The sequence below is a fragment of the Octodon degus genome, unplaced genomic scaffold, assembly GCF_000260255.1.
Source record: "Octodon degus isolate 3935 unplaced genomic scaffold, OctDeg1.0 scaffold00352, whole genome shotgun sequence".
NCBI classification, from domain to species: domain Eukaryota; kingdom Metazoa; phylum Chordata; class Mammalia; order Rodentia; family Octodontidae; genus Octodon; species Octodon degus.
Genome location: NW_004524928.1, coordinates 916,118 through 922,902, shown reverse-complemented (window position 1 = coordinate 922,902; position 6,785 = coordinate 916,118). Strand labels below are relative to the sequence as shown.

Sequence of the window (6,785 nt, the reverse complement as noted above, 5' to 3'; positions counted from 1 at the left end):
TGGGGAGCTTCAAAAATTTCAAAGTGAAGGACCAGAAAAAAGCAATCTGAAATATACAGCCCACCCAGAACAAATCCAGGATATAAGGACATAGAAGAGCTTGAAAGTCACACACATGAAACTTCTGAAATGATAACAACTGGAGTAAAGAAAAAGGCTATAGAAGAAATCAAATCATAAATAATCTCTCAGGTCAAAAAAGAAATGACAACAATCATGAAAAAATTTCTCAGTGCATCTAAAGAAACATAAACAAAAAATAGAGGAGAATATAAAAATGATGGAAACAATGAATGAACAATACAAGAAAAATTATAATGCATTAAACAGATTCAAATAGATTTCCAGGAAATTAAGAATTCCTTTAAAAGTTGGCAAAACTGCTTGAATGAAACTGAAGATAAACTTTCAGATGTTCAAGACAGCACAGCAGCTGGTGACTATGAAAGGAAAGAATTCTTAAAAATGAGTATCCAGAAAATAATACTTCAATAGCTGCAAGGTGATGCAAAGAAAAACAACATAAGCCTGATACTTGTCAAGGAGACAATGGGAGTCAACAAAAATGACATTATAAGATTATTTTCAGAAGTAGTAGCAGAAAACTTGCCAGGCATGGGGGGAAAAAATCTGACATACAGTTAAGTGAGGCATATAGAACTGCAGTTAGCCATAATCATAATAAATCTACACCCAAATACATAATAAAATTACAGTAATTCAGCAAAAAACAGAATATTAAAATCTTTTAGAAAAAAAGAAATACATCACTTATCATGGAAAATCCAGCAGAATCACAGCAGATTTCACAACACAAACCACCAAATCAACAAGAGTTTGGAATGAAGTATTTCAGGTCCTGAAAATAAACAACTGCCAAACAAGATTGCTGTACCATGAAAAATTATCTATCAAATTTAATGAAGAGACTCCCTGCTCTTTGCCACAGCCATGAATGGATGCTCTCTTCCCTGTGCCACTCTGCCTTGGAACCAGCTAGGTATGGACTGAAACCTCCAGTACTTTCAAGCTTTAAACATGCTGCCACTGAACCTCAAGTTGGGAAGAGATATCCACAGCTCTCAAGATCTGCTGCAAGGGGCTGGGGAGATGGCTCAGTGGAATAAGCATCTCCCTGGCAGGCTCAAGGGCCTGAGTTCAATCCCTGGTTCTGCAAAATAAAAAAGATCTGCTGCAATTCCAGCAGCTTCCAGCAAGCCACTGTACCTAGGAGAAATAAGGAAGCAGCTGGAGACAGCCATAACCTAAGAGAAGGGCAAAAGGGTAGAAGGCATCTGCTGGTCCTGGACTCCTGCTCAGCAGAGGCTTGGGAGCATGCTTCTCAGTGATGGCTACTCAGTGAGCAGATGTGATGTGGCACTGACTCAGCTGTGTGGTGGTAGCTTCTGGACACTGAAGCAGCCATGACTTGCTCTGAAAGACAGCAGAGATCCTCAGCCTGTCCTTGGCATAGACCACATGACATGGCCCAACTCAAGAGTCCATCTCATTTCACCTAACAGCACCAACAGTTTCAACCCCATCTCACAATCTTCCATTGGTTCTGTATCCCCACAGTACATAATTGAACAGAGTAAATCCTACCTTTCCAGGGTTCCTCTTACTTCCTAAGAGTATAAAAGAGAGAAGGTTAGCCTTAAAAAAAATTTAATGGAGAGATAAGATACTTCCATGATAAAGAACAACTAAAGAAATTCATCATGGCTGACACTGACAAAGGATCTACAATCTGAGGTACAGGATCTCAGGATAAATCCTGAGGAGATTTCACTGACCTTATCAGACCCAAAAGCTACAACTCTTGTTGCATAGGTCCTGCTTTACCTTGGCCTTAACCATCCAGCAGAAAAGTATAAAAACAAAGTATAAGAAGTAAAATCATGCTGTTATGTTGATCTGTAGGGGACTCAGGTCAACAATTTCAGACATTGCCAGTGAAGCAGAAGACCCAATACTATTATGGACTACTGAACTCTTTCAGAATATATTGCTGAGTTTACACACCTATAATACTTAAATGATGGAACTTAACCAAAAAAAGGGTATACAGATGAATGTCCATTTTGTATCTGTGTATTCAAAGTGGTTAGGATAGATATATAGTTACATTCTTTTAATGAATAGAAGGACTTGTTCTAATGGTGTTTGTAAATAGGATCTCAAGTCTGCATCTTGTACAGCAATTAACCACTAGGAAGAATGTATGCAATGTGTTAATTATTGAAACTGTCCTACCAATTTGATTTGAAACTGTCTCATTGTTTATTTGTTTCTCAATAAAATTATGGGGAAAAAAAAGAAATTCATAACCATTGAAGCAACCCTACAAAGAGTATGGGCAGATATTTTATAAAGAGACAAAAATAACCACAACTTCAAGAACAACAACAATAAAAAACTATCAAGCAGAGCAAGCAATTAAACAGAGGGGGAAAGCAGTGATCCTACAGTAGGATAATAACATGACAAAGATAAGCCAATACAAATCAATTATAACCATCAATGTAAATGGCCTTGGTCGAGCTATGGAGGCCTACGAGCAGGTCCAGAAGAGGCGTCTGAAGCTGAAAGGCGTCGCCAAGCTCAACATGACCAAGCGGAAGAAGAAGAAGAAGAAGGACAAGGACAAGGCGAAGCTCCTAGAGGCCATGGGGACAAGCAAGAAGAACGAGGAAGAGAAGCGGTGCTGCCTGGACAAGCGGATGCTGGCGTAGGCGGCCTTCGAGAAGATGCAGAAGTGGCAAATGGAACAGATCCTGAAGAAAGCATCTAAGACCCACAAGCAGAGTGTGGAGGACTTCAACAGGCACCTAGACACCCTCACCAAGCACTACGACATCCCCAAAGTCAGCTGGAACAAGTAGGCCTGGCAGAGTCTTCTCGAAACTTCTCCCACTCCACCCTGCATCTGCCGGTACTTTTGGGAACCATCTCATCATCCTGAAACCTGATTAAAATCACACTGTGACTGTCCAAAAAAAAAAATGTAAATGGCCTCAATTCACTAATCAAAAGAAGCATAGTGGATCAAGAAACAAAATTCAAAAATATTCTACATACAAGAAAAACATTTAACTCAAAAGGAAATTCATTAACTGAAAGTCAAGGTATGGAAAATAATATCCTATGTGACAGGAACCCAGAAAAAAGTAGGGGTAGCTATTCTGGTTGCTGAAAATGTCAGCTTCAAACCACACATGATTAAAGAGATAAAGTGCAAGGACAAGAATTCAATTCCCAGCACCACACGCTGTGCCATGCCCCACCCCCCAGGCACACTGAGGTAGTGACTGAGTCCTGTAATCCTAGCCCCAGAGAGGCTGAAAACAGGAGCATCAGTATGAATTCAATCTGCATAGTGAGACTGCACCAAATACATAAAAAAAGAAAAAATAAAATAAGAGAAGTAAAGAAGGTCACTATATTCTTGTTAAGAGAAAACTACAAAAAAAAAAGAAAGAAAACTACAAGAGGAAGAGATAACAATCATAAATATATATGCACCCAGTGTAGAAACTCCCAACTGTATAAGACAAATTTTAACAGACATGGAAAAATCAAATGACAATTAACACAATTGTTATGGGGGATTTTAACATGCCACTGTCACAAACAGATCAACTGGGCAAAAATCAGCAAAGAAATAACAGGATTAAACCAATCATGTGAAGAAATGGACTTAGTACACCTTTACAGGGTGATCCATCCAACAACATCAGAATACACATTCTCAGTGGCACATGGAACATTATTCAAAATAGATGATATACTAGCACATAGAACATGCGTGAGTAAGTGCAAAAGAATTGAAATTATCCCTTGCATATTATCTGACCATAGTGCAATAAAACCAGAAATTACTGACAAAAGAAAATTCAAAAACACATGGAAAATAAATGAGTCACAGATGAAATTAAAGAATTAATTAAACAGGGCTGGTGAGATGGCTCAGTGGTCTAAAGCACCTACTTAGAACAAGCTTAGCAAAGCACAGGGATCACAGTTCAATCCCCCAGCACCACATGCCAGCCAGCCGCGCCCCCTGATGGGCTGAGCTGGCCACACACACACACACATACACACACACACACACACAATTAAATATATAAATAAAATAAATCTTTAAAAAAAATTAATTAAACAATGTTTACAATCAAATCAAAATATAGATAAAACTGACTAGAATCTGTGGGGTACAATAAAAGCTATTTGAAGAGTGAAATTTATAGCAATAAATTCTCACATCAGGAGAACAGAATTAGCCCAAATAAATAAATAATCTTATGCTGCACCTCAAGCTTCTAGAAAAAGAACGGTAAGTCAAGCCCAAAGCCTAAAGAAGGCAGGAAATTATAAAGATCAGAACATAAATGAATGCAATGGAGATGAAGAAAACAATACAAAGAATTAATGAATCAAAGAGCTGTTTGTTTGAAAGAATAAATAAAATTGATAAACCCCAATCAACCTTATCAAAAAAAAGAAAGAAAATATTTAAATTCATTCACTAAGGGGAAAAAAAAGTTAAATCACTACAAACCCTAGAAATTCAGATCATCTATACATATCTCCCAAATCTTTACTCTCACAAGATGAAAAACAAAAGAAATGGACATATTCCTACATACATATGAATTACCAAAGCTGAATCTAGAAGATATAAAAATTCTAAACAACCCAATGTCAATCAATGAAATCAGAAATGTAATAAAAAAAAAACCTACCATTAAAGAAAATCCCAGATCCTTATGGATTCACAGCTGAATTCTATAAGATTTAATGCCAAGTCTTACCAAACTCTTGAAGGAAATTAAAAGGGTAGCAATTCTCCCAAACTCATTCCTGGAGGCAAGTATTACCCTGATACCAAAACCAGAAAAGGACACAACCAAAAATGAGAACTACAGACCAATCTCCCTAATCAACATAGATGTAAAAATCCTCAATAAAATACTAGCAAACAGGACACAGAAAATCATCAAGATTATACATCATGACCAAGTGGAATTCATCCCAGGAATGCAGAGATGGTTCAATATATGCAAATATTTTAAAGATAAAAATCACATTTTCATCTCAACAGATACAGAAAAAGTTTTTGACAAAGTCCAACATTCATTCATGATAAAAAAAAAAACTACAGAACATTGGAATATATGGTCTCTACCTCTATCTGATAAAAACTATCTATGAAAAACCAGCAGCCAACATCATACTACATGGACAAAAAGTGAAAGCCTTCACTTTAAAATCAGGAACATGACAGTGATGTCCACTAGCATCCCTCCTATTCAATACTGTTCTGTAAACATTAGCCAGAGCAATTAGACAAGAGTAAAATAAAAGGAATAGTGATTCAAAAGAAAGAAGTGAAATTATCTGTATTTTTAAATGACAAGATACTCTACATAGAAGACCCCCAAAACTCTACCAATAGACTTACAGATAACCAAATTCAGTAGTATAACAGAACATACATTCAACACTCAAAAATCAGTAGCATTTCTGTACACAAACAAGGACAGTGTCAAGAAAGATATTAGAGAAGTCATCTATTTCACAAAAAACATCCCCCAAAAATGAAATATTAGGAAACAATCTAACAAATTATTTTACTTTATTTCTGAAGTAAAATAATTACACAGAAAAAATGCAGTACTCTGAAAAAAGAAATTGCAGAAGATTTCAGAAAATTGAAAGATATTCCTTGCTCTTAGATAGGAAGAATCAATATTTTGAAAATGGCCATGCTCCAAAAATTGTTTTGTTTTGGTTTTTTTTCCAAAAATTGTTGTGCAGATTAAATGCAATCCTGATTAAGAAACCAATAGTATACCTCACAGATCTAGAAAAAGCACTCTTAAATTCATTTGAAATTCATTTCTTCAGACTTAGAATAGCAAAAGCAATCCTGAGCAACAAAGGAAAGGTAGAAGGCATTACAATCCTTGAAATTATACTACAAAGCTATTGTAATAAATCAGCATGATAATGGAAAAAAAAAGTAGGCCTAAAGATCAATGGAACAGATTAAAAGATGCAAACAAAACTATAAACACACTCAACTACATTTCTTTGACAAAGGGGCCAAACACGTTCACTGGAAGAAAGATAGCATCTTTGATAAATGGTGCTGGGAAAACTGGCATTCCACATGCCAAAGGCTAAAATTAGATGTGTGTCTATCACCATGCAATAAACTAAAGTTAAAATGGATCATAGATTTAAATACTAAAACAGAAACACTAAATCTACTGGAGGAGAGAGAAAATAGAAATCTTGAAGACAAAAGGGGTAGATATAGAGTTCATGAACAAAAAACAAACTACTAAAAATACTTCAAAGAATCAAAAACTGGAATCTCATCTTTTTAAAAAATTTCTACATCTCAAAAGAATTTTTCAACAGAATACAAAAAAAATACATGCATTAGGAAAAAATTTGGTCTACTGCCCCTCTGACAAAGGACTTCTATCTAGAATATATTTTAAAAAATTAAAAATCAGGTCCCCAAAATCCAAAGACCCAATTCAAAAATGGGCATCTGATATGAATATACACTTCTCAGATGAAATACAAATGGCAAATAAATATATGAAAGCATGTTCAACAGCATTGGTCATTAGAGATATACAAATTAAAACAATACTGAGATACCATCTCGTCCCAGATAGAATGGCTAGTATCAAGTTGTCAGCCAAGATAGGCTCTTATGCTGCTGAGCTATCACAAGAAGAGGAAGAGAAAGAGAAAGATGAAGAAGA

General features: G+C 35.9%; 1 pseudogene; it reads left to right on the top strand.

The window, feature by feature from the left end:
- Window positions 1-2,546: 2,546 nt before the first annotated feature.
- LOC101578515 lies at window positions 2,547-2,885 on the top strand (annotated as a pseudogene).
- The last annotated feature ends 3,900 nt before the right edge of the window (window positions 2,886-6,785 follow it).